The sequence below is a fragment of the Dioscorea cayenensis genome, chromosome 10 (genome assembly GCF_009730915.1).
Source record: "Dioscorea cayenensis subsp. rotundata cultivar TDr96_F1 chromosome 10, TDr96_F1_v2_PseudoChromosome.rev07_lg8_w22 25.fasta, whole genome shotgun sequence".
In the NCBI taxonomy this organism is placed as follows: Eukaryota; Viridiplantae; Streptophyta; class Magnoliopsida; order Dioscoreales; family Dioscoreaceae; genus Dioscorea; species Dioscorea cayenensis.
In genome coordinates, this window is record NC_052480.1 from 21,493,887 (window position 1) to 21,521,010 (window position 27,124).

Genomic DNA, 27,124 nt, shown 5'->3' on the forward strand with positions numbered 1-27,124 from the left:
AAGATTAGATAGGAAATCTCATCATTCATGTAAGAAGGGTCTGAAACATTGTTTGAGGCACATGAACGATTCAAGGACCTACTTAGGAGGTGCCCACATCATGGGTTCAACTCATGGATGAGATTACAGATTTGTATAACGGGCTGAACTATTAGACCAGGTAAATCATTGATGCTACAACAGGAGGATCATTGAGTAATAAGTTCCCTGAAGAGGCAGAATAGTTATTTGAGAACATGGCTAACAATGAGTTACACTGGAGTTCAAGAAGCAAACCACAACAGATGGCTGGGTTACATGAGATAGATGCAGATACCGCTTTGGCAACAAAAGTGTATGCGCTCACACAAAAGTTGGATCTACTCATGAGTCATGGTTAGGGTGTTAGCTTGAATTCCAGGGCCATTATGTTTTGTGAAACTTGTAGAGGAGGATGTGAGGCCTCTTAGTGCGCAATTGTAAGTTCAGCAGTAGCGCCTTTAGAGCAGGTTGATTACATTGGAGAAGACCCAAGGAGCCAAAATAACCCCTGTAGTAGCACCTATAACCAAGGTTGAAGGAATCATCCTAACTTCTCGTAGAGTCAAGGTCAGAGGCAGAGGTCTCCTCAGTAATAGAACAACCAATATCAATCACAACAGCCACAACCTAAAAGAAAGTTCTTTACAGAAGATGTTTTGGGCAAGTATATGATAAGTAACAATGTGAGGATAGAAGAGATCAGTATTACATTAAAAAATGTCCAAGTATCAATTAAGAACATGGAAAACTAGGTCAAACAATTGGCAAGAGTTATTATAGAAAGACCTCGAGGAAGCCTCCCTAGCAACACTAAAGCAAATCCAAGAAAGGAGCTCAAGGCCATCTCACTCCGTAATGGTAAGACCATCAAGGCAAGGACCACCTAGGGTTCAAGTACCAAGATAGAAAGGCCAGTCATACAGGAAGGCCCTAGTGCTTTATAGGAAACCATTGAAGAAGATGAGCAGGCAGTTGAGGAAGAGCCTAAAGAGTCATCACCAGCTCGACCCATAGTTCAGGAATACAAAGCCCGAGTTCCTTACCCTTCCAGACTAAAAGCCGATAAGGAGGATGTACAATTTAAGAACTTCATGACTATCTTCAAGTAACTTCACAAAACATCCCCATTGTTGAAGAATTATCCTAGATGCCAAAATTTGCCAAATTTCGAAAGGACTTTCTTACCAATAAGAGGAAGTTGGAAGAGGTTGATATGGTCGTTCTAAACGATAATTGTTCTACCACTCTAGACAGAAAAATGCCAATAAAGTTGAGAGATCTCGAAAGTTTTGTGATTCCCTACATGATGGGTGATGGCATAGAAGAGATTACACTCATTGATTCTAGAGCTAGTATAAACGTGATGCCATATACTATCTACATAAAGCTCAGATTGGGAGAATTAAGGCCAGCAAGAATGACCTTATAATTGGGCAACAGATGAGTGAGAAATCCACGGGGAATCATGGAAGATGTGCTCATGACCATTGAAAAGTTAGTCTTCCATATGGACTTTGTGATCCTTGACATAGATGAAGATGTAGAGACCCTACTTATGGTTGGAAAACCGTTCTTAAACACATCCAGGGCTCTTATCAATTGGAGAGATGGAAAAATGACATTATAAGTAGGAGATGAAGAAGTGGTTTACAAACCCCCAAGTGTCATGAAACACTCCATGGACCAAGACGATGAATATTACATTGTACATGAACCTGATTTTTCTATTTCTGACTTTGTGCAAGATGTGTTCGTGGTGAACCCTCTTCATGAATACTTCAAGGGGAAACTTGAGGAAGAGCCAAGATAACCCACAAAACCACAACTTCAAGGGAGCAATAGGAGGAGTAATGTGAGAGCCACAACAACAAAGAAGGTATCGAGGAAGGTAGAACCAAAAGATGAAAGCACTACTAAGGTAATAAACTCCGGCAATTTGAAAACAGGTAAAGAAGGAACATTGACTCTAGTCACGCCCACTAACTTGGAATTATCTTGAGGTAAAAATATGTATGTCAGGTTCATGACATAAAACAAGCGCTTCTTGGGAAGCAACCCAAGTAGTTTTCTATGCATTAGCTCATTTAGTTTGTTTAGTTTTAGTTTTAATCATTTAGTGATTGAATAAAAAGTGGCAATTACTTTAGTCTTGTTAGGATGACTTGGCTACAGTGAATTCTATGAGTAAAATATGATTGTGGAGTCTATTACTATTATTAGGAACTATTTTCATGCCATTCTACATAGGGAGAATCCTTAGTTTTAAATTGCGAGGATAAGAACGAGCATGGTCACCCTGTTATACACCCATTGTGATACACCGGTAAAGGGCAAGAGTAAGTCTGTCATGGGCTCACAATGCCCGTGATAACGACCATGGTGATATATCATGACCGTTCCACAGAGTGTGCTATTTTTTTGAATTTTGTAGAGCGCTAGCACACCTTACCACGCTCATGGTTAGGCCGTTGTGAGCATATCAAGTTCTAAAATGGTAGTTGCAATCACTTAAAACTTTTGAGCCCTAACTGAGTTGACAATGGCACCATAGGGGGCTTGTCACGGCCGTGGTTCCCCAAGAGCTAAACAAGATGAACAATGACCATTGTCAGGCCGTTATTAACCCCGTTATAAGGTAATATAGAGTCACCGACCGACTCTTGCCCTTTCTCACTCGAAACCTAACTTTCTCTCTTCCACTTCACTGGAGAAACCTCCCTGACAATTATTTTGTGATTCAGAGAAGTTTAGGATTGCCGATTTTGTAAGAATCCTTTCAAACCTTTCAAATCATGATTTTATGATGTATAAATGGCAAGAAATAGTTTAGGGATGCTTAGTGAATGTTTTTACATGAATTTCAATCAAAATAAAACATTGTACATAAATTTTTCACCATAATCATGCTTCACAACAGCCGTTCCTTGATGAACAATGGCCCTTGTGATGATCATTGTATTCAAATACTAAACCAAGGGGGAGATGAGTCACAACAAGTGTTGTTTGCACGCTGTGAGGCCGTTAGGAGATTTTTTACACTCATCTTGCCATAGCAACACCTGGCAATGAGGTTGACCATTGTTAGCTAGTTGTTGCCCAATTATAGGATATAACGGATGAAGCATGGTTGTTGTGTTCTTATGGCGGTCATAGCATAGTGCACAACAAAGCTGTTGAGTCACACAACAGGTATTTATATACCCATTGTAATCATCTAGAGAGTCACCGCAGCCTTGGTAACGGCCGTTGTGAGACCGTTATGGCCATATAACGGCCATGATGTACCCGTTGTACACCGATTGTTCATTCCTGAATTGCATTTTTCATATTTTATTAATTGATTTTTCATATTTCTTTTTAATTACAAGATATGGGTCAAAAAAGAACTGTTGGGGGTTCACATGCAGAGGCCGAGAAGAAGAAGAAGAAGAAGACTAGAGAGTCTTCCATATCGATGAGTCAACATACTAGGAGCTCATGATGGAGGTCATGAGCTCTTTTGAGCTCGACCGTACCATCATCAGCCTGGGACATTGGGAGTTGATTAGTTTCCAGATATTTGGGGAGGAGTACATGATGTCCTACATGGATTTTTCCATGCAGATGGGGTTGGTAGATGTGGAGTACACTCGCATAGCATCGTACTCAGAGGTCCACGTCTACCTATTGATCCATTTAAGCCCAGATCAGGTATGGACCAAGACACTTTAGGGCCATATGACCTACGTATATGGGACCTTGAAAGCTTCTGCCCTAGGACGCCCGATATTCTGCTATTTGCACACCATACTATCGTGAACACAGACCGGACGAGAGAAAACACGGGGGTTGTGAACCTCAGAGATCTTTATTTTGTCTAAAGTATGGTGGTTAGGGAGCCAATTCACATCAGTCAGTTGCTAGCTTGCCAGCTGAGACATCAGTCTCATGACCCTCGGTTAGGAACCATATTCCTTGGTCCATACATCACCAGGCTTGCACGGGGCTTGGACTAATCGATCACTGCATAGGCATATATCGTGTAGGGGGTACGCAGTCGCTTGGTGTCACCACACTCCAAGCAATGCTCATGATTAAGCAATGGGACACAACTCAAAGGGTGCAATACCATGTGGTCCACGGGTCTGACATAGAGTCTTCGGACAATGAGGAGTCTCTCTAGGAGACGACTACCATCGCAGTTCTCTCGATCCTGACTACGGCTTTGGCTGTTGCTGCTGATGTTGGTCTTCTTTCTACTCTGATTGCTGCACCAACTCCATCAGCTCCACCAGCTCTTGAGGACCGCTTGGCCTGTCTCGAGGAGTGTCAGGTGAGGATTGAGGGTCTACTCCAATAGATCCTAGTGTATCTGCAGTGTTAGGACCCCTTGACCACTCCAGCACCTACATCACCCACTGTTACAGTGCCAGTGGTGCTGAAGTCTCCTCCTGCTTCACCGACTTCCCCTGCCAACTTCCACCGTTCTGCTTTTCTTTTTTATATACCACTTTTGTATCTTTATTTTCAGTACATTGAACATTTTATTACAGCAAGGGTTGCTTACCCTGCTACTTCTGTACTTATTTTGATTATAGTGGATTTTATTTTACAATAGTGTATGATATTTTGCTTTGATTATCATTGTGTTTAATTACTCCATTTGTGTCTCAATAGGGTTTCAGGTGATCGGTTGTTATTTTGGCCCGCACAATTCATAGTTTAGACAGGGGGAGTACTAGTGACCATACACTCTTTTATTTTTTTTGGTACTTTTATATTTCACTACTCTTGTACATACATGTGTACATTGGGGGAAATATACATCTTTAAGTGTGGGGAAGGAGTGTATGTTTACTTTTCTTTGCACTATACTATGAATTTCGTACTATACTACAATATATTATAATATCTTGTCAATTTTTTTTTAAAAAATGGTGCTTGTACGCTATACACATGCCTGTGTTGATCTTTGAATACATTGCACTCACTTGTTGGAGTTTATTTGGTCTAGGGACATGATACGTTAGACTAGCAATTCTTTCGTTCCCTCTTGAGAGTTTGACTGCTCTGCCAGTTTATGCTCTATCTTATGTTGCTCTTGAGTATACTTTGCACCTTATGTCTGTCTAGTGAGTGATGTTTTATAATAGAGGTATCTAAGTTGAAATATATGTACAACAGAAAGAGCTAACTGCTTTATAGTGCGTAGTCGCCCCTAACAAGTCGGATACAAAAAGTATGCTCTATTAGGAGAAAGGGTTACCTCCTGGGAAGAGTGAAAGCTACTGACTATTGGAAAAAGAGAAAAAAGAAAAGAAAGAATATGCATCCATAAAAATGATGAAAAGTATAAGAGTAAGATTGAATAAAACCCCCAAAAAGTTTCAGTTTAAATGATCTAGACTATAAGATAGTTGACCAGGAGACCGACACTTTTGAAAATACTTCTCGTCATAGAGTAGACTACTCTTTGTAGAGGAATGACCATGCTACCTAGCGTTTGATTGTTTTTGTATACTACTGAAACTCTACACTTAGTTGCTTGAGATCAAGCACTTATCATATATTCTATTTTTATCTATTTTATTTGCTTGAGTACAAGCAAACGCTTAAGTGTGGGGATATTTGATAAGTGCTAAACTGACCATATTTTCTATATCATTTACACTGCATTTAGCATGGAATTGTTCTTGTTTAGCATCTCATTAGCAAAAAATTTCATTCTTTTGTTCACCATGGCCTCTATTTCTGTTTTAAGGAAAAAAACAAATTTATGGGTGTTTTAAAGCAAAATGAACCAAGTTGCTGAATCAAGGCTTCACCACGGCTCACAACGGGCGTGATGGCAAGTTACCACGGGCGTTGTCTACACTTACCACTGTTGTAATCAAGCTGTGGCAGCATGGAACCACTGATAGTAACACAAAAGCCACAACGGCAGGCATTATGAAGGCCATAACGCCCGTGATAGAGTCACACAACGCCCAAAGACCGTGCAAGGATGCGACTTGGAGCCCAAGCAACAACTTACTCACCATGAGCATCACAAGGCTTGTGGTGGGGCCGTGGCAGAGCAGATCACTATAAATACCCTAGTTTTCTCTAAATTTAGGGAGATTCTTTTGCCAATAAGACAGGTTGGCCAGATTTCTGGCGATCTGAGCTGCGGGAGATGGGTTTTCTTCCATAAACCAGTGGATTTCGGCAGGTTTCTCAAGAGTACAACAATGAGCATCATTGGAGATGATCGTGCATGACAGGCATCTTCAACGATCTCATCCCTGACCTTCGGAGAACTATCAGAGGAAGATAGTTTAGGAATACTTTGAACTCATATTTATTCTTTATTTGCTTTTGTTGCTCTCTTGTGCTTTGATGCTTTGCTTTCTATGATCCATAAGAACCTAATTCGAGTGGAATTGTATGTCTAGGTCCCTAAATTATTATTTATAAATCTTGATTGATTAATTTAATAAATTGTTCTAGTTTTTGTTAATCATCGCATGTTCTTAATTGAATGATATTCTTGTTAATGTGGATGAGGAGGTTATGCACCCATATTTATGGTTCCCATGCCATGATAGATCTATGCATACTCTAAGAGTTTAGGCATAGCTAGGATTTCGGATTAGAGATTGATTGCCCCTTAAGCTTAGGGTTTGATTGGTCTCTTCTCGTGGGATTCCTGCAATTAAGGTAAACATAAGAGGTTGGGGTGGAAGAGATTCCATCTTAAGTTTCTAGTGATTTAGACCTAGTCACCAAACGATTTGGGGCTATTAGGCCTTCGAATTCCCCTATTCAATTCTAGAACACGAGTGTCACTTAACACCTATCATAATTAATAATCAAGATAACTATCATACATACTCCCAATTCCTTCCAAGTGTGCTTAATGATATCTCCAATTGTATTGTTCAATAGTGTTATAAAAGTAAACTAAAGAAAGAGTGTAAATATTTAGGGTATTGACTAAGTGAAAAGAAAGTAATAAGAGTCTCTCGTCGTTCCTGGGGAAATACGACCTTCGTGCTCACCCACGAGGTATTACTTGATGACCCGTACACTTGCGGTACTATGGACCAATTGTAGTATTAATTGCATACTTGCATGATTATTTATTTGCATTATTTACACACCCATTAGGAGTCCATCATTACCTCTCGAACCAACGAAGTTTCCCTATATCTTGCATCCCTAGTTAAATATGTTTCTTCAAGTAAATAAGTAATCATAACGATGACTGATGTGAAGGCCACTGTCAAAGGCCTCGCACTGTCATTTTGTTACCCAATTGTCAATCTACAAAAATTAGGAGTAAGTTATAGTTATAATTAAATCGTTTAACTAATTGGATTTATTGTAGTGCCTATCTAGTGTTTTCTATAGCAATCACAGGCTTACAACACATAGTGGAATATAAATTAAACAGAACTGTAGACAAAACAAGAGTGTAGATAATGATAGAGCATATAAATAGCATAAACATTTCCAATTTCTATAGCATTGCCAATTTATATAGCATTCGCAGCCTAACAACAAAGACTAATGGGACCAAAACAATGTAGTAAACATATATTTGAATAAACACATGTATAATGATAAAGAAGCAGCCACCAAATATCACGAGAAAAAAAGTTAGAAAATAAAATTCAAGATAGGAAATAACAAACTGCAACACCAACCATGAAATGAGTAATAAAAAACCATGTCTTCCAATAAAGCAACACCAACCAAAGGAATAAGACTCGTAATAGCATATAAGAAAACCTTGTTTAGTAAAACTGATTAACTGCAAAGTCTAGAACAAATTTGTACAAGAAAAATTCAAAAAGATTGAGGAAACACAACACCATGTAAGATACAAAAAAGAGCAACATAAGCCTAGGGAACAACATCCAAAACATAAAATAAAATGGATAAGAAGCATGTTATTAGGTGGATCAACATCAAAGGAAAAAATAATACAGCTTGCATGCCAATCCAATTTAGGGGGATGGGCAAACAATAGCAAAGAGAAAACATAATGCCCAACAAGATGACAAAAACCATATATGGAATGCATGATAAGAGAATGACATATAATAGCATAAAAGAGATACTTGAATGGAAAATATTAACTATAAAAGTTAGCATGAGAGTCTAGGAAAAAATTACACAAGAAAATTAAAAAAGAGAGAAAAAAAAGCACCATGTAAGATATAGAAAAGATCAAAAGCCATATATGAACATGAAGCATGTTATTAGTTGAAACAACACCAAAGAAAAAAGGATGCAGGTCGCATGACTGTTGCCATTAAGCCCTAAACCCTTAGTTTCCAATCCCTGTGAGGTCATCCCCCTCGTGTCCCAGGAGCAACCCTTATTACCATGATAAGGTTCCTTTTTTGCAATCTCTTTCTTTTTATAGTGGATTTTCTTTGATTTATTTATCAGTGACTGCTAGCTTGTCCTTTGTTGGTCTATTATTGTAGTTTATCATGGATTGTAGTTCTTATATTTTAATTTATCATTTATTGTTCTTGTTTGCACCATTGTAGTAATTTTCTTTAATGTAATGATTTTAGTCCAGTAAACTGGCTTAGTCAAGGATTTACTATTTTCGTATGTGGATACGTTCCCAAATGAAGCATTTAATTAACAGGAGGTAAGAGCACCATATATATATATATATATATGATTTAGGTCCCTGCATAGAAACATATATACTTGTATATTTGTGTACTTGCAAGGAAGTAGGACCACAATAAATATGTAAGCATGATTTGCTCATTTGTTCTGTTTGGTAAGGCATATATATATACGCACAAACATATATATATATATATATATATATATATATATATATATGCACATGGTAGTTTTGGTTCTTAATTTTTGCTATGTAGCACCGGGGACTGATGTATTCTCCCCAAGTGCACGGGTTGCACACAAGTAGTAAAGTAGTACCCCATGAGGGGTAGGGTTGTTGAACCTCAGGGATTGGACTTAAAATACTAATCTATCTTCTGATGTTCAGTTAAACAAAGATTGTAATAAGATTGAATTAATAACTAATAATACAAGAGTGAATGATGGTAGTGATCAGAGGATTAGGATTGTGTTATCAACAACAAAAGAGCAATGCCCCAGGATGATTCCTATGAGTTATAGCTTGCTGACTTGATTCTAATGTTTACCAGGTACATTCTGTGGTCCAAGTGTGTGCTCTAAACAATGTTGCAACTATAATTTTCAGGTACACAAAGTTATGCAAAGATAACTAAATTACCTAAGCAACTGTGCAAATTAAACCATCAAGTTATGCAAACATAAGATTAAACACAAGAAACCAAGAGAACTCCGTAATCATTAAGAATCAAGTAGTCAAAGCATACAAAACAACATAGTTCGCATCTAGGGGCACCGTGGATGGTTAGCCCCTCATGAATGGGTACAAAAAGGAAAACAAAGATGAAGAACTAGAGAAAGAAAACATGACTCCCTTCTCCTCAAGATGATCTTCCTCGTCGAGCTCCGTATGCTTAACCCCACTTCTCTTGTGCCTCCAACTCTTCCTTGATCCCCTTAGAAGGTGTGGTGAAGCCTGATCTTCACCATCTTCAAGGTCTTCCCAGTGGAGAGTCAAATCCCCGAACAAAAATCAGGGCAAACCCTAGAAGCTGGAGTTAAAAAGGGCTGTCTTCGAGCTCAACATAGTCTAAGCACGATTGTGCTTAAACCGTGTTACCATGAACTGATTTTGAGTGAATCGGCTAAGTGTTCGCCTGAAATTTTCAGTGGGAGGAAGCGCGGTCATGCTTGGCGCGTGCTTCCTTGGACATGATCATGCTAGGAGCCTTCGGCACGTGCTTCCCCTGTTGAGTAGAAAAACAATTCCAGCCTGAGATTTCTAGAGGGAGGGACACGAGCGTGCTTCAACCGTGTCAGCCCCGGTGCCACTCCCATGCAAGTTTCTTCACTTAATCCGCACAAGACTGGGAGATTCAGGGGGACAGAGCACGACTGTGCTATGCTTGTGCTGAGCTTCAACACTTAGCATTTCTTCCATTTTCTCTCGTTTGGTGACCAGATTTACTTCTAATGGAATCAAGCTCCTCAATTCCTGCATCATTAACAAACATACCCAGAATAGCACAAAATGTATACAAAGATGTGCCAAAAGGCATGCAAAAGCATGAATTGAGGGTAAGAAAACATGATATGAATTGTACTCATTAGGGACCACACAATAGAATTCAAATACTACTTTGTTTATGTGTTTGTGAGGGTGATAGCATGAGCAACATTATTTGGTCCCATCACTAATAAAATTATCAAATATCATAGCATGCCAACTTGCAAAGCTTAGGGTATGTCTAAAATTATCTACTTATTCTAAATGTTGTTCCTTCATTTTTAAATTCTGTACCTTCTCATTGACAACTTGTAAAGCATAAGACTTGCCTATTTTCCTATAGAGATTATCAGGAGAGTGAATTTTGTGAAGCCCAATGGCACAACAATTTGTAGTTATGTATGCTGATAAGCCAATGAAATTGTTAAGCATCATTTGACACCAACCTTTTTTTTTCTTTAATGATTAATATAATAATGAAATTAGTAAATATCTTGGCATGCCAATTTGTGAGGGTAAGGGTTAGTATGAAATTATCCACTAGGTTATTGAATTATGTTCCTTCATTTTGAGTTTTGTTCCTTTTCATTGAAAACATGTAAAGCATAATTTCTTTCCCATTTCCCTTTAGAGCCTAACAAATGACAATGGATTTTTTGGAGTAGAATAGCATAGCAACCTGTATTTCTGTATAACAAGCCAATGTAATAGCTAAACATGGGATGCCAACATGTTTTTTTAGAATGCTAGCTGAATTAAGTTATCTTAACATCGCAATTTGTAAGGCTTAGGGTTATGTCTGAAATTATTCAACAAATCAATGAATTTTGAACCTTCATTCTGAGTTTTGCTCCTTCTCATTAATAACTTGTGAAGCATATGTTCTTGCCAATTGTCTTTTAGAGCCTAGCAAGACAGTGAATGTTTTGAAGCATAATAACATAGCAATGAAATTGTTAAACAAAGGATGACATCTTTTTTTTATGACTCCTAAATCAATGAAATTAGCAAATACCTTAGCATGCCAATTTCTAATGCATAGGGTTATGTATGAAATTATCCATAGGTCAATGAAATTTGTTAAATGCCCTAGTGTGGCTTCCTTTCCTTATCCTTAAGAGTGTTCAAACTCACTCTTATTGAGTGAATTAGGTGTCATTTCCCTACTATGCAACCACATGGAGGGACATTAGTAAGAAAATGGGAGGCAAAATATTTGGATGGGATAATTGCAGAATTTATTGTTGATCCTGATAAGTTATGTTATTGGGATTTGTTGGGGGATTTGAAAGATCTAAGGGTATGATGTAAAGAAGTCTCTCAATATGTTTCTTATGGATGATGGGTGGTCTTTGAAAATTATTAAAGATGATGAGGGAATTCTAGATTTAGTAAATCAGTTAATGAGGCGCCATCTCATGGTAGATGTCTATATGGAGTGTTCAGATGTTAAGCATGGTAAGAAATTGGCAAATACTTTATTGCTATGCCAAGTTAGTGATTAGACCTGTCTAGTTGTTATAGCATTGTCAGATACTACATTACCCTATCCTAAACAATCGATTAATACCTCACTGCCTTATCCTAATGGTGATATGGAGTTAGAAGTGAATGAGCATGTTGGGAGTGAACATGAAAATGTCTCAAGAGAGGATAATGAGGAGATTTTAGTAGATGTCTGTAGGCTCAGATGTAGATGATGAAAGGAACTAGGACAAAGTTAAAGTAACCTAATATGTCCACTTGAAAAACGATATGCAAGAAAATGTTGGTGAAAATGATAATGACATTGGGGATGGAGATAAGGATGGTGATAATGCAGATGGGGAAGGAGGAAACACAAGGCCAAATGCAACTCAAGATGGGAAAGTAGTTAGATTTGAAAGTGATTACATTGAATCATCTGACCTTGGAAGTTATGAAGAACTGGTGAAGAATCTGATGCAGATGATGAAAGAAGGGATAGGTCTATTAGAAAATATTGCAATTCTAATATCCCATTGATTGGCTTCTTAGATCTTAGGTTTGGAGACCTAATATAGTTAATAGTGAACTTGTAGATTTCTTAACTAGGAAAGGATTTTAATTTAATACATGAAAAATGATGCATAAACTTAGGCTTGGTGTGCAGAAATGCTAAAGGCTTGGTGCTCAAAAAAATTGAATGGCAGTTCAGAGAGGATTTTATGGTGCTTAACAACTATGCAATTGAGCTCAAAGAGTTAAACCTTGGCAGCACTGTGATTGTTGTCTCAGAAAGAGAAAAAGTAAATGAGTTACCTATTTTTCAAAAATGTACATTTGTTTGGCTACAATTAAAGAGGGGTTCATTACTGGATGTAGGAGGCTAATAGGTTTAGACACCTTTTTTTTAAGGATTGATGAAGGTAGTTGCTAGTGGCAATAGGGAGAGATGGGAACAATCAAATGTTCCCTATTTTATGGGCTATTGTAGATAAGGGAACAAACAAGAGATAGAGTTGGTTCACTAAGCATTTGCAAACTGATATCTGCATTGGGGATGCACTAGAATGGGTAGTATTCAATGACATGCAAAAGGTTTGCAACTTCCATTGAATTTATTTTTTTTCATTAATTACATCTCTATATTAATTGTAACAATGTCTTTTGGCAAAGTCTAATCCATGCAGTCAATAAAGTTTTGCCCTTGATTGAGCAGAGAGTGTGTGCAAGACACATTTATGCTAGGTGGGGTAACAAATTCCAAGGCAAAGAGCTAAAGCTGAATTTTTGAAACACTACTAGGCTAACTAGTCAACCAGAGATGCAGAAGTACTTGAAAATCATGAGAAACCTAAAGGGGAAAGTTGGTTGTTATGGCCAATTAATGGTTGGTGCCAAGCATTTATCAATGATATGGTCATGGGTGAGAATGTTGATAACATGTGTGAGACCTTTAACGGATTGCTATTGGAGGCCAGAAGCAAGCCATCATTAGCATGTTTGGAGAAATAAGGCAATATGTGATGAATAGATTAGTTTTCAAAAGGGATTATGCCATGAAGTGGAAATTGGACTATGGACCCAACATAATTTCTAAAATGGAAAAAGAAAGAAATAAAAGTGTGAAGTGTAGGGTTGAATGCAATGGTGGCACAAGCCATGATGTGTTCTGGGATGATATGGTACAACATGTGTTTTGGGATCCCCTAGAACATCCAATGGCTATCATTATTTTTTGTGGTGCAGATCCAATGAGTTGTCTATCTGATAGGTTTAAGAAAGACACTTATCTGAGAGCCTAAAAGTTTATGTTTATCCGTTAAGAGGTAGGATGTTTTGGCTGGTAAATGTGAAAGGTCCTTTGCTACCACCATTAGTTAAAAGAATGCCTGGTCAACCTATAAAAAAAAAAGAGGGAGGCATTGGAAGAGAAGAATAGAAGCACATCAAAGTTATACAAGGCAGGTAGAGTTGTGAAGTGTATGACTTGCTATCAAGGAGGTTACAACAAGAAAAAGTGTCCAAACAAAAATAATGCCGTAAGTTTGTCATGTATCTTTTGACTATTAATTATTTATTGCCATGTTAATTAAGTGGCCTTACTTAAAATCTGTTGTGATTATGTAGGCCACAAGTGAAGGCTCCCATCTTGATAGACCTTCAATAGTAGCTGCTACAGATGTTGGTTCAAGTGGTTAAGGGAAACAAAAATGAAATTCTAATGTTTCTCATAGCTAAAGGAAAAGAACATGGCAGGTATCAAGGAGAAATAAGAATACAATGTCTACTTCAAAAGGGGAGAATGTGAGAGTTGCTTTAATATACTCAATCATTATATGGAGGGTAAGAAATAATTCTCTTGATCATCATTGTTAAGAGTAGATAAATTTACTAAAGAGAAAATGTTGTTTACATAGGGTGCCCACACTGGTGAGCTTATTATTGGTAGGGAAAATCCACATGCTTCTTTTTCCATCACTACAAATCAATTAATGGCGGTATTTTTCTCATGTGAAATCCATTGTATTTGTGTGTGTGTGGGTGTGTGGGTTGGGGGGAGGGGGTCACTAATTATGTATGTTCTTTGGTGAGATTAGAGGGTTGCTGAGAAGAAAAGATAAGGTGAAGAAGGATCAAGCCAACAAACCTCAACAACAGATGAGCATCCAGAGATCTTGTCAACACAATTAAGTATGACCAAGGCTACAAGTACACAAGATCAATAAATTTGATGCAATTGTAAGGCTTTTGTTGTTGTTGAGAATGGTGTATTTTGGTCTTATTTTGTAGAATATATATATTTATGAAACTAATGCCATGTAGCGTTAGAGTTTTTTTTTATTTATATAATTGCATGTCATCTTGATTTTTGGAACATATATGGAGAATATGTTGTAACTAGTCAATACGGTGACAAAATTATGTAAATTACTGGATTTAATATATGAATGAAGGTAGAATGGTTCCAATTGTTTGTTTTCGGTTTAATTAGATGAAATGCAAATTGAAGAAACAATATGCATGTTAAATAAACTTAGGAATGCAAATTTTGTAAAAATACAAGCTTTAATTTTGTAAAGTCGCAGATTGCATTTACTAAAGGAGACATGTACTAAGAGTACATTCTGCAAATCAAATTGTAATATGATCAATCAGCAAGCTTTTGATTGTGGTTTTTGTTTTTACCTTATTTTGCAAATTGGGGTATCAATAAGTCCAGATTGCTACTTAGTAGCTTATTTATTAGACAAAAGTTAAATATAAATTGTTACAAAGAAACTAGAAAAACTCATAACACAGCCGAATAAGGTGTTACACAAAAACTCAAATCTCTCGAATTGTTTCAACTCTAGTCTAGACAACCTTTAATCTAGTTAATTTTAAAGTTCTAATGTTGTAGCTTCTGTACAATATCATCATGATGCTAACTTGAAGCTTGCAAACACCAAAGCAATCTGTGAAATTAAAACCTACTTAAAATTTTCAGGTTTATGTAACAATCTGGTGACAATACAACAGAATTGTTAAATTCTCTTACAAAGCTGGCTAGCTTGGCTGATGGGACTTGGAACACTTCCAATGGGGCTTGACAGATGGTGGTGGAGAAGACGGGAGTGAAACACTTCCATAGCATCCTATGGTTGAGGATGCCGTGGGGTTGGTTTGGATGAGTGTGTGGGCTTGATTGAGAATGCGAGTGAAAGAAAGGGGTTCATTGAGGATGAGGGGAAATGTTGGTTGTTAAGGCACAATTGTGAGGGTGATCCTGACTAGAATTTGGATCCAAGTGAAAGGATCCAAATTCGAATTCCAGTTTTTTATTATATCTTTCTCCCTTTCTCTTCATTAAAATGTTAAAAAAAAAATCATTTCAGCAACCCAAATGTGTCATTTCATTTCATATGATAATGACTAGAGAGTGATTTGGGAGAGGGAGTTATTGAGGAATGGCTTCTCCTGAGCAAGGGAATGTTAGCCATTCCCTCATTAGCCACTGCCCATTTTGCCCATCTTTAATGATTTAATTATAAAAATTAATAATATAAATATTAATTATAATAATTAAAATGAGTAATAATTAATATAAATAAATTTAATAAAATATTTAATTATAGTAATTAGAGCAAACATGACGTTTTGTCCACTAGTAGAGATTTGATTAAATAGTACTATTTATTTAAATATTGTTATGAAGCATTTAAAATGAATGCCCAATATGTTTCTCTCAACTCCTCTTGACTTTTGGCGTTTCATTTGCCAAATGTTTATTCAGTTTCTAAATTAAACCCTATATATATGTATCAAAAGAATGATATAAATAATAAGAACAAGTTAGAGAACTTCCACTACTTTCTTTTGCTCTATGTTTGTCTTGTTATATTATATAGTTTTATAACATTATTTGTCTTGCTATATTATATAGTTTCATAATACGTTATCAACAAGAAGATTTAACTAAACTCTGACTAATCCAATTTCTCAGCAAATCCTTTTCACGTAAGTAAACAAATATTTTTTTCGGTCATGTCAAATCTTAAAAAACTTGATTTTGTTGCCCTTGACATTTTGGGAAAAAATTATTTATCATGGGTGCTTGATGCTGAAATACATTTGAATGCTAATGGACTTGGAGAAACCATCAAGGATGGCAATCAAGAATCCTTAAAAAATCGTGCAAAAGCAATGATTTTCCTCCGACGTCATTTGCACAAGGATTTAAAAATTGAATATTTAACTGTGAAAGATCCACTTGAATTGTGGAAAAAATTGGAGGAAAGGTATAACCACCAGAAGATGGTAATTTTACCAAAAGCTCGTAATGATTGGATGCATTTATGATTACATGATTTTAAAATAGTAAATGAATATAATTCAACAATATTTCGAATAAGTTCTCAATTGAAATTATGCTGAGAGAGGATTGTTGATTCTGATATGCTAGAGAAAACATGAATATGCTCCTGCAGCAGCAATATCGAGAGAAAGGGTTCACAAAATATTCAGATTTGATTTCGTGTTTGCTTGTGGCTAAACAAAACAATGAACTACTAATGGAAAAATCATGAATCTCGTCCTACTAGCTCTTCTTCATTCCCTGAAGTGAATGCGATGACATATGAAAATTTCAAATGAGGACATGGTCGAACCCATGGGTGTGGTCGTGACCGTGGCCGTGGTCATGGAAGAGGCCGTGGCTAGAATAAATATCATAAAAATCATGGTGATAATAAAGATGCATCTTACCACCATAAGTGGACAAATTATAAATAAAACAGTTTAAAGGCAAAAAAGGATTAAGTAACAAATCAGAAAATGTATGTTATTGATGTGGTGTACAAGGGCACTGGTCGCGTACTTGTCGTACAACAAGGCACCTTGTTGATCTCTATCAAGCATTAATAAAAGAGAAAAATATCGAGGCAAATTTTATATACCAAAATGATGTTGCTGATTTTCTTGAAGATTCTCAGTTTAATGGTGGCAATTGAATTGACACCATAATTGTTTTTTTAATTTTATTTTAATTAATCTATGCATGTTTGATCTTATTCTTACCCATTATAATACTTATGTACTTTTATTTATTTTGTGAAGTATATATGGATACTACCAAATCCATGGTTTGATTGGGCATCAAAGATGAGGATATATGCCTTGTTGATAGTGCAACAACGCACTCAATATTTAAAAGAAAAAAATATTTTTCTCATTTAATAATGGGTAAAACCAATGTTAATACAATATCGGGTAGTATAAATTTGATTGAAGGCTCCAGAAGAGCAAATTTATTGTTTCCTAGAGAAACAAAATTTATTATAACTGATGCATTATATTCTCCAAAGTCCCACAGAAACTTATTAAGTTTTAAAGATATACGTCTCAACTGGTATCACATAGAGACGTTAAATATAGAAAATATTGAATATTTATACATTACTGTTGTTACTTCAGGTAATAAGCATGTATTGGAGAAATTGTCTGCATTCTCATCTGGCCTTCATTATACATATATTCGAACAATTGAGGCAAATGCTATCGTAAACCAGAAGTTGACTAACTCAAATAAATTTATTCTATGGCATGATCAGTTAGGCCATCCTGGATCAATAATGATGCGAAAAGTACTTGAAAACTCATATGGACATCCATTAAAGAATTTGAAGATTCTTCAATCAAATGAATTTTTATGTCCAGCATGATCTCAAGGCAAATTTATTATTAGGCCATCCACAAATAAAATTGGAACTGAATCTCCTATATTTTTAGAAAGAATTCATGGTGATATATGTGGACCAATTCATCCACAATATGGGCCATTTACATATTTTATGGTTTTCATTGACGCATCAATGAGATGGTCACATGTTTGCTTATTATCAACTCGAAACCTGGCACTTCCGTGGTTGTTGGCTCAAATTATTTTATTATGAGCACATTTCCCTAACCATGCAATTAAAACAATTCGGCTTGATAATGCTAGTGAATTTACATCTCAAGCATTTGATGACTATTGCATATCCATTGGAATAAAAGTTGAACATCCTGTTGCTCATGTTCATTCACAAAATGGTTTGGCAGAATCATTTATTAAGTAGCTCTTGTTGATTGCTAGACCGTTATTAATGAAAACAAAGCTTCCGATCTATGCTTGGGGACATGCAATTTTACATGTCGCATCACTTGTGCGCATAAGGCCAACAAGTTATCAAAAATTCTACCCTCTTCAATTGGTTTCTGGGCAAGAACCAAATATATCTCATTTGAGAGTTTTTGGGTGTGGAGTATACACCCTAATTGCTTCACCACAAAGAACTAAAATGAGACCTCAGAGGAGATTAGGAAAATATATTGGATATGAATCTCCTTCAATTATTAAATATCTTGAGCCGTTGACAAGGGATGTTTTCACAGCTAGATTTGTTGACTGTCATTTTGATGAGATAGTTTTTCCAACATCAGGGAAGAAAGGGAAAGATGAAAATGTTAAAAAAGAAATTACACATAATGCTCAGAGTTTAAATCATTTTGACCCTTACACAAAACAATGTGAACTCAAAGTTCAACAAATAATTCATTTACAACGAGTTGCAAATCAACTACCTGATGCATTCTCTGATCCAAAAAGAATAACAAAATCATATGTACCTACGGAAAATGTTCCTATTAGAATTAATGTCCAAGAAGGACCTTCTATAACAAATGAATCTAAAGTACACCTGAAGCGTGGAAGACCAGCTGGTTCAAAAGATAAAAATCCTCGAAATAAAGGAAAACAAAAGATCACAAAGAAAATGAAGATAAAATAAAAATTGAAATAAATAATAGCAAACTTCCAGAAGGAGTTCAAGATCCTGAAATTGAATATTAAAATCTAGAAATTTCCATAAATTATGTCTCAAATGGGAAAAAAAAATGGGACAGAAATGAAATAATTGTTGACAATATCTTTGCAGTTAATGTGGCAATTGATCTTTTGAAAAAAGATAAGGATTATGAGCCTAAATCTATTGAGGAATGCCAAAAAAGAAATTATTGGCCAGAATGGAAAAATACAATACATGAAGAATTAAACTTTCTCACAAAACAAGCAGTTTTTGGATCCATAACTAAAACACCTGCAGATGTTAAACCAGTTGGTTACAAATGGGTATTTGTGCGAAAACAATATGAGAAAAATGAAATTGTTAGATATAAAGCAAGGCTCGTTGCACAAGGGTTTTCACAAAAACCTGGTATTGACTATGAAGAAACTTACTCACTTGTAATAGATATAATTACATTTCGTTATCTAATTAGTCTTGTAGTACATGAAAAATTACATATGCAATTAATGGATGTTGTTACTGCATACTTATATGGCCAACTAGATAATAATATATATATATATATATTAAAGAAATAATTTAAAGAAAGAATTTGAAATGAAAGATCTTGGGAGAACGACGGACTGCAGTTCGAACACTTAGAGAGTGGTGTTTTTATCCACCAATTGACATATACAGAAAGGGTTTTGCAACGATTTAATATGGATAAAGCATATCCATTAACAAGCCCTATGGTTGTTCTATCTAGGGCTGTAAACAAGCCGAGCCGAGCCGAGCCGAGTATCACCAGGCTCGAGCTCGGCTCGAGTATAGTATTCAAAGGCTCGAGCTCGGCTCGAGCTCGTTCGTGCTATTTTTTTTTGTGCTCGAGCTCGGCTCGCTGAAAAGCTCAAGTAGCTCGAGCTCGGCTAGTTTAAGCTCGATTAGCTTGTATACATAAGTATTTTTGTAATTTTATATAGTTTATATAATTATGTATTTTTGTAATTTATATATAAATAATTTAATATTTTATATATAAAAGCTCGTTTAGGCTCACGAGCCTCACGAGCTGAGTATTTTTGGGCTCGAGCTCGGCTAGTGAAAAATCGAATCGAATTCGAGCATTGACCGAGCCGATTTCGAGTAGCCTACGAGTAGCTTGGCTCATTTACACTCCTAGTTCTATCCCTTAATATTCATAAAGATCCTTTTTGACCTCAAGAAGATGACGAAGAATTACTTGTTACTGAAGTATCATATCTTAGTGCAATTAGTTCCTTGATGTATCTTGCTAACTGTACTCGGTCAGATATAGCTTTTGCTATAAATTTATTATCAAGATATAGTTCTGCACTAACACGGAGACATTGGAATGATATCAAACATATACTACGTTATCTTCGAGGGACAGTTGATATGGGATTATTTTATACACATGAATCAAAAAGACAATTAGTTGGATATGCAGATTCGGGGTATTTATTTGACCCGTACAAAGCCCGATCATAAATTGGTTATGTGTTTACACATGGGGGAACGGCCATATCATGGCATTCTATGAACAAAACTATAACTTCTACTTCTTTAAATCATGCAGAAATACTTGTAATTCATGAAGCAAATCATGAATGTGTTTGGTTAAGATCAATAACACACCATATTCAAGAAAATTGTGGTTTGTTGTCCCAAAAGGACAGACCAACAATATTATATGAAGACAATGCAGCTTGTATAGCTCAATTGAAAGGAGGATACATCAAAGGCCGCCGAACAAAACATATATCACTGAAGTTATTTTTCACACATGATCTTGACAAAAATGGTGATATCCATATTCAGAAAATACAATCCAGTGAAAATCCTGCAGATTTATTCACTAAGGCATTACCCACATCAACTTTTGAAAAGTTTCTTCACAAGATTGGGATGCGTCACCTAAGGGATCTTCAATAATGTTCTCTTTAAGGGGAGTCATATACTCGTTGTACTCTTTTTTCTTTGTCATGGTTTTGTCCTACTGGGTTTTCCTGACAAGGTTTTAATGAGGCAGCAGATGAAACATATATCAGGAAAGTTGTACTCTTTTTCCTTCAGTAGGATTTTTTCCCACTAGGTTTTCTTTTAGTAAGGTTTTAACGAGGCAATTTCTATATAATGGGCATTCAAGGGGGAGTGTTATGAAACATTTAAAATGAATGCCCATTATGTTTCTCTCAACTCCTCTTGACTTTTGGCGTTTCATTTGCCAAAAGATTTTTTCAGTTTCTAATTTACACCATATATATATGTATCAAAAGAATGATATAAATAATAAGAACAAGATAAAGAACTTCCACTACTTTCTTTTGCTCTATGTTTGTGTTGTTATATTATATAGTTTTATAACATTGTTTGTCTTAAATATTAATTTTTTTTAAATTATAATATTTAAACTAGTTAATCATTAACATGAACTATTTAATTATAATAACTAAAGTAAATGGCAAATTGCCCCTGTTGGAAATTTAAATAAATAAAGATGATTAATTTAAATAATTAGTTACAGTCATTAAAGTTCACTGTAATTAACATAAAATTTTTGAGTTAAAATATTTAACTATAATAATTAAACTAAAATAATGCTTTTGTCCTTGCTTCAAATTTAATTAAATAAAAATTATTGATTTAATTATTTAATTAATTATAATAATTAAAGTGGATAATGCTATTCAAAAACATGTTATAAATGAAAAAGTTATTTATTATTAAATATATCTTATCATTTATATATTAATGCCAATTTTTTGCAATAGATGTTTGAAGATAATTATGTCACATTTCTTCTTTTGTTTTTCTCATTCATAATTATTATTATTTTGAATCAAATATAGTTTTTATTTTCATTACCATTTTTCCAACTACAAACTCTTAGAAACAACAAAGTTATTTCTTCAAAAGTAAAGGACTAATGTAAATACAAGAGGATTGTGAGAGTAAAATAAGGGCAATAGAGGCATGATATTAAAGGCCATATATGTAAATATGGCATTTTGTGAGAACATATACTTGAAGGTTATAATTTTTTTAAAAATGGTATAATGATAAAAACAACAAAAGATATTTGAGAAAAACGATGTTTGGGTCTTAAAACCACTAGAGCCATTTGGAATGAGTGTGATTGAAACAATGAAAACGCTTAATAAATTATAAATATATATTATTGCAGGTTTTTTTAGAATCTTATATTTTTTTAATTACTTAAATAAGCAAAGTTTATAAAAATTACACAATTAAGTAAAATGTTAATCATGTTATGGTTTTGCTTAATTAAACAAGAAAACGGTAACATATTTACTGTTTTTCATGTTTTACACGGAGGGAAACGATAAATATTTTACCATTTTTTTTTAAATAATAATCCACTAGACCAGTGTATGAATTTTCTCACCACCATCGGCATCAACTCTCATGCTAGTACTAGCAGTGCTACTGGCATCTAGGGGTGGACATGGGTCGGGCTGGGTCGGGTCTGGGCTGGGCTAGACTCAAATATATAACCCATATATTCGGGCTGGGCTGGGCCGGGCCATATTCGGGCCAAATTGTTTTGATCCAAGCCCGACCCATTTGATTGTCATTAGGCCCAGGCCCAGCCCAACCCGACCCAAAAAATAAATAATTTTTTATGAAATAATTGAAATAACTAAATAAAACTACTACTACAAACCCTAAAATTTTTTCAAACATTTTAAAAAAATACAACACAAGAATTATAAATGTTTACTCTTTTCAAGTCTATTACTATTATATATATAATTATATATATTATAAATAATATATGATATATATATATTATTTATTTATTCGGGTCGGGCCGGGTCGGGTCGGGTCAAAATTCATCTGACCCAAACCCAGCCCGAAATTCAATCGGGCCAAAACATTTGAGCCCAACCCAGTTTTTTGGGCCAACTTTCTAAACCCAGGCCCTGTATTTTTTGGGCTGGGTTCGGGCCAGCCCATGGGTCACCCGGCCCATGTCCACCCCTACTGGCATCACCACTATTAGTTCACTCTTCCTCAAAGAAAGTCCAACAAACCGTTGCCACCACTCCGCCGACCAATCTCCGCCATGCAACACAATGTACATCCCAATCCCTCCAATGAGCCAATAAGCTGTAATGTTTGCCAGCTTCTTTGACCAACCTTGATTGGAGAATTGGATGCCTTTGACTGAGTTTGACTGAAGAATCGCCAGCTGTCCCCACTTGTCAGCTTTCTTCCTAAATTGGTGGATCTGGTCGGCTAGCATGGAGGTTCGTTTCTTGGATTTTGGAGGCTAATTTAAGGGGTTGGTTTCCTCGAGTTCTTTGTGTTAGAGAGAAGGCAGCAAGTTTGAGGAATTATCAACCTTTCTCTTGGGTTTGTCGGGGGACCGAAGGAGGTGGGTAGCAGCCCAACCTCTTCCTTGGAAGTTCCGGCGACTGAGGAATCAACTCCTTGCCGGCAACTCGTCGGAGGGATTAGAAGTGGGTGCCTTGCTTTTGTGTTGAATGCTTGGTATTGTGGGGTTCACTACAAAAAAATTGCCATATAATGACGCTTCTCTATAGTAACAGTTAAATTCCGTAGCTATAAACTGGTTTTACGGACGATACTTTAAAACTGTCACAATATATAAGATATTTACTAATGGATTTTGTTCTGTTGGTATAGATAAACTTTTATCTATAGTGACAGTCAAATTTGTAGCTAAAGACAATCTATACTAATGAAACATTCAATTTGACAGAATAAATATGGCATTTACTTACGGATATTGTTCCATTGGTATAACTACTACTCTATATCTATAGCAATGGTCAAATGTAGTAGCTATAGATTATCTATACCAATGAATCTTTAAAAGTGTTAGAATAGATCATACATTCAGTGATGAATATCGTTTTGTTGGTAGAACCATATATTTTGAATTTTATCTAATTTTTATATTTATGTTTAGTAGAGCATGACTTAATTATAATAATATTATTAGAATATAATTTGAGATTTATATTAAGAATAATAATTAAATTAAAGAATTAAATATTATAAAACAAATATAAAAAATAATATCATAATAATTTACTCTAAAAATTAAATGCGCATCTGTAAAAATAACAAGCTTATGAACATTGATTGGATATATAAATTAATCAATTAATTTACAAATTTATGAAAATTAATTAACTTATTATTTTATATAAATTAATTTTTAGCATATACTTTTTTATTTGATTAAGATAAATAATTATTGAAATAAATATTTAAAAGATTAACCTACTTTACTGCAACCACTAGAAAAATATTTTATTTTTGGGTAAATAAATATTTGATTTTAATTATTTTTAAAATTATTTTTAACATTGGAATATAATATATTTTATATATCTATTTTAAAAAACTCATGTTCTTAAAAGATAATGTTTATTAATCATTGATTGGATATATAATTGAATCAATTAATTTACAAATTTATAAAAATTACTTAACTTATTATTTTATATAAATTAATTTATAATATATACTTTTTTATTTGATTAAGATAAACAATTATTGAAATAAATATTTAAAAGATTAACATTCTTTACTGCAACTACTAAAAAAAATATTTTATTGCAACTACTACAAAAAATATTTTATTTTTTGGTAAATAAATATTTGATTTTAATTATTTTCAAAATTACTTTTAACATTGGATTAAAATATATTTTATATATCTATTTTAAAAATCTCAGGTCATGAAAAGATAATGTATATTATATAAATTAATGAAATTATAATGCTATTTTTGGATTAAGGGTCGACGAGGGAAAGTAAAGTAAAGCGAGGGTTTTGGAGGGTTAGAGTCGGCCCTTCCCTCGTTTAGATTGATAATTTTAGTTTAACAAAGGGAAAGGAAAGGTTAACTCTGATCCTCCGAAACCCCCATTTTCCTGGCCCCCCCCTCCCTATTTGGGGTGCCGGGGGAGCGAGAACCTCGTAAAGATTTTAAATTTTTTAAAAGACCTTATTACCCTTAATTTTTTTAAATTAATTACATAACACCACTTCATAAGTTTTTTTTTTTCATTTTTTTCAATCTAAATTATTTTAATAAAGTATTCACATGACATCCATCACAAATCTTTGTTTTCATGTATTTCTTTTTTGTTTGCTTATTTTTTTATCTGTTTGTTTATGTTGTGTTTTTTATTTCTCAATTCATCCTTAGAATAATTTATCTTAACAGAATTCTACTCTTAATATAATTTTATTGCTATCCAAATTTTATTCAAAGTACAAATAAAATTAAAATTTTCTTTGAGTGAGAAAAAACTAATAATTATCAAATTCAGCATGATTATTATGCTATGAATTAATATATTAAAATAGATAAAGTGATCTTGTGATGATCTATATAGAATTGTTGGAGGAATTGGTCTTTAAATCCTAATTAAGTAATTTGGTGTTCCATAATTGAGAGGAAAACTATTCTAAAAATAGTTAGAAGCTAGTTTGCATCCGCATGCCTAAATGTTCATGCGTGATGCTACATAGGATAACGTGCTATTCAAAAGGTAGGTTGTTCTTTCTATTATTGATTCTGATGACTAATAATTAGTTTGTATTTTAAAAAATTGATGTTTGAGAAATATATATTTTGGTCTCACTTTTATCTTCGACTTTGTTTTTGTCTTCTTTATGCAAATATTATATGGTTATATAATAGACACTAGTTTATTTGTGCTTCAAATCTCCGAATAATTTATTTTTTTTTATAAATTATGTGATTAGACATTAATGCATGTGTTTAAATAGAAATAAGTAATGTTTTATTTAATAATAAGGGTATAATTGGTAAATTATATTATTATATATCCTTTCCTTTCCTTTCCATTCCGTAACCAAATAAGGTTTATTAAAGAACTCTCTCTTTCTTTCCTTTCATAAAATTTGTCTATCCAAACAAAGGTTGAACCCGTCCTTTCCTTTCCCTCATTTTCCCTCCCCTTCCCTCCCCTTGCTTTCCTTTTGACTTTTGAATCCAAACACTATGTAAGTGTTTCATATAAAAATAGAAAATTAATTTTTATGTTAAATTAAATTGACTTATCGTTAGTTTTCTAATTTTTAAATTTAAGTAATAAATAATTAATGAATAATTGTCTTACTTCCTCTTCTATAATAAAAAATAACGTTAATTATATAAATTAATGAAATTAAAAGTATTTCATATAAAAATAAAAAAATAATTTTTATGTTAATTAAATTGATTTATTGTTAATTTTATAATATTTAAATTTTAATAATTAATGTTAATGAATATGAGATATTTATAAAACTTAAAACTTCATAAAATATAAATAATAAACAATTGGTTTAATTACTATACAGGTCCCTGTAATTGTGTACTTTCTGCCCTTTTAGTCCTTGCAATATTTTTAGGTACAATTAAGTCCTCATATTTAGTCATGTTGGGTCATTTTAGTCCGCGGTGTAGATGGGCGAGTGTAAATTGCAAAGACTTAATTGTACCTAAAAATATTATTGTGGACTAGAACGACCAACTCGACCAAATATGAGAACTTAATTGTACCTAAAAGTATTAGAATGACTAAAAAGGCAGAAAGTACATAATTATAGGGACTTGTACGGCAATTAAAATTTTCCATACATTTTAATAATATATTAAAAAAACAAAGGGTAAATTACAAAATTAGTCACTGAACTATCCACTAGTTCCTATTTTGGTCACTAAACAAAAAAAAATTTTATTTTGGTCACTAAACTTATAAATTGCTTTCATTTTAGTCACTGACGCCAATGCCGTTAACGGCGATCTGACGTGGCTTAGCCATGTCAGCAGACTTCACCATGTCAGCACAACAATTAAAAAACCTATCTTATTTTCTTCTTCTTTCTTATTTCTTCTTCCTTTCCCTTTCTCTTTTAAATAGAGTTAACCATGTTAGCAAGGCTAACCTTGTTCTTCCTCTTGCCATGGCATCGTGCAGCTGGTAAAGTAATCGTTTCTTCTACCATGGATCAGATTGGGAGTAGCATTGGGAGCATGGAAGACATTGGAACCAGAGAACATTGCTGCCGGAGTCGAGGATGAGGTATTGAGGACGAGGAGGGGAACCGACGCTGATGCGGATGAAGAATTCACCGGTGCCAAGGTTGAGGCAGGAAGTTATGGAGAAGTTAAAAATGTGGTAGGAGGAGAGGAGATAAG

At 34.6% G+C, this 27,124-nt stretch overlaps 1 non-coding gene across 1 annotated transcript; it reads right to left on the reverse strand.

Moving 5' to 3' along the window:
- On the reverse strand, window positions 1–107 carry LOC120271369. The gene has a single exon (XR_005539981.1). It is a non-coding gene; the product is annotated as a small nucleolar RNA R71 (small nucleolar RNA).
- Window positions 108–27,124: the final 27,017 nt, after the last annotated feature.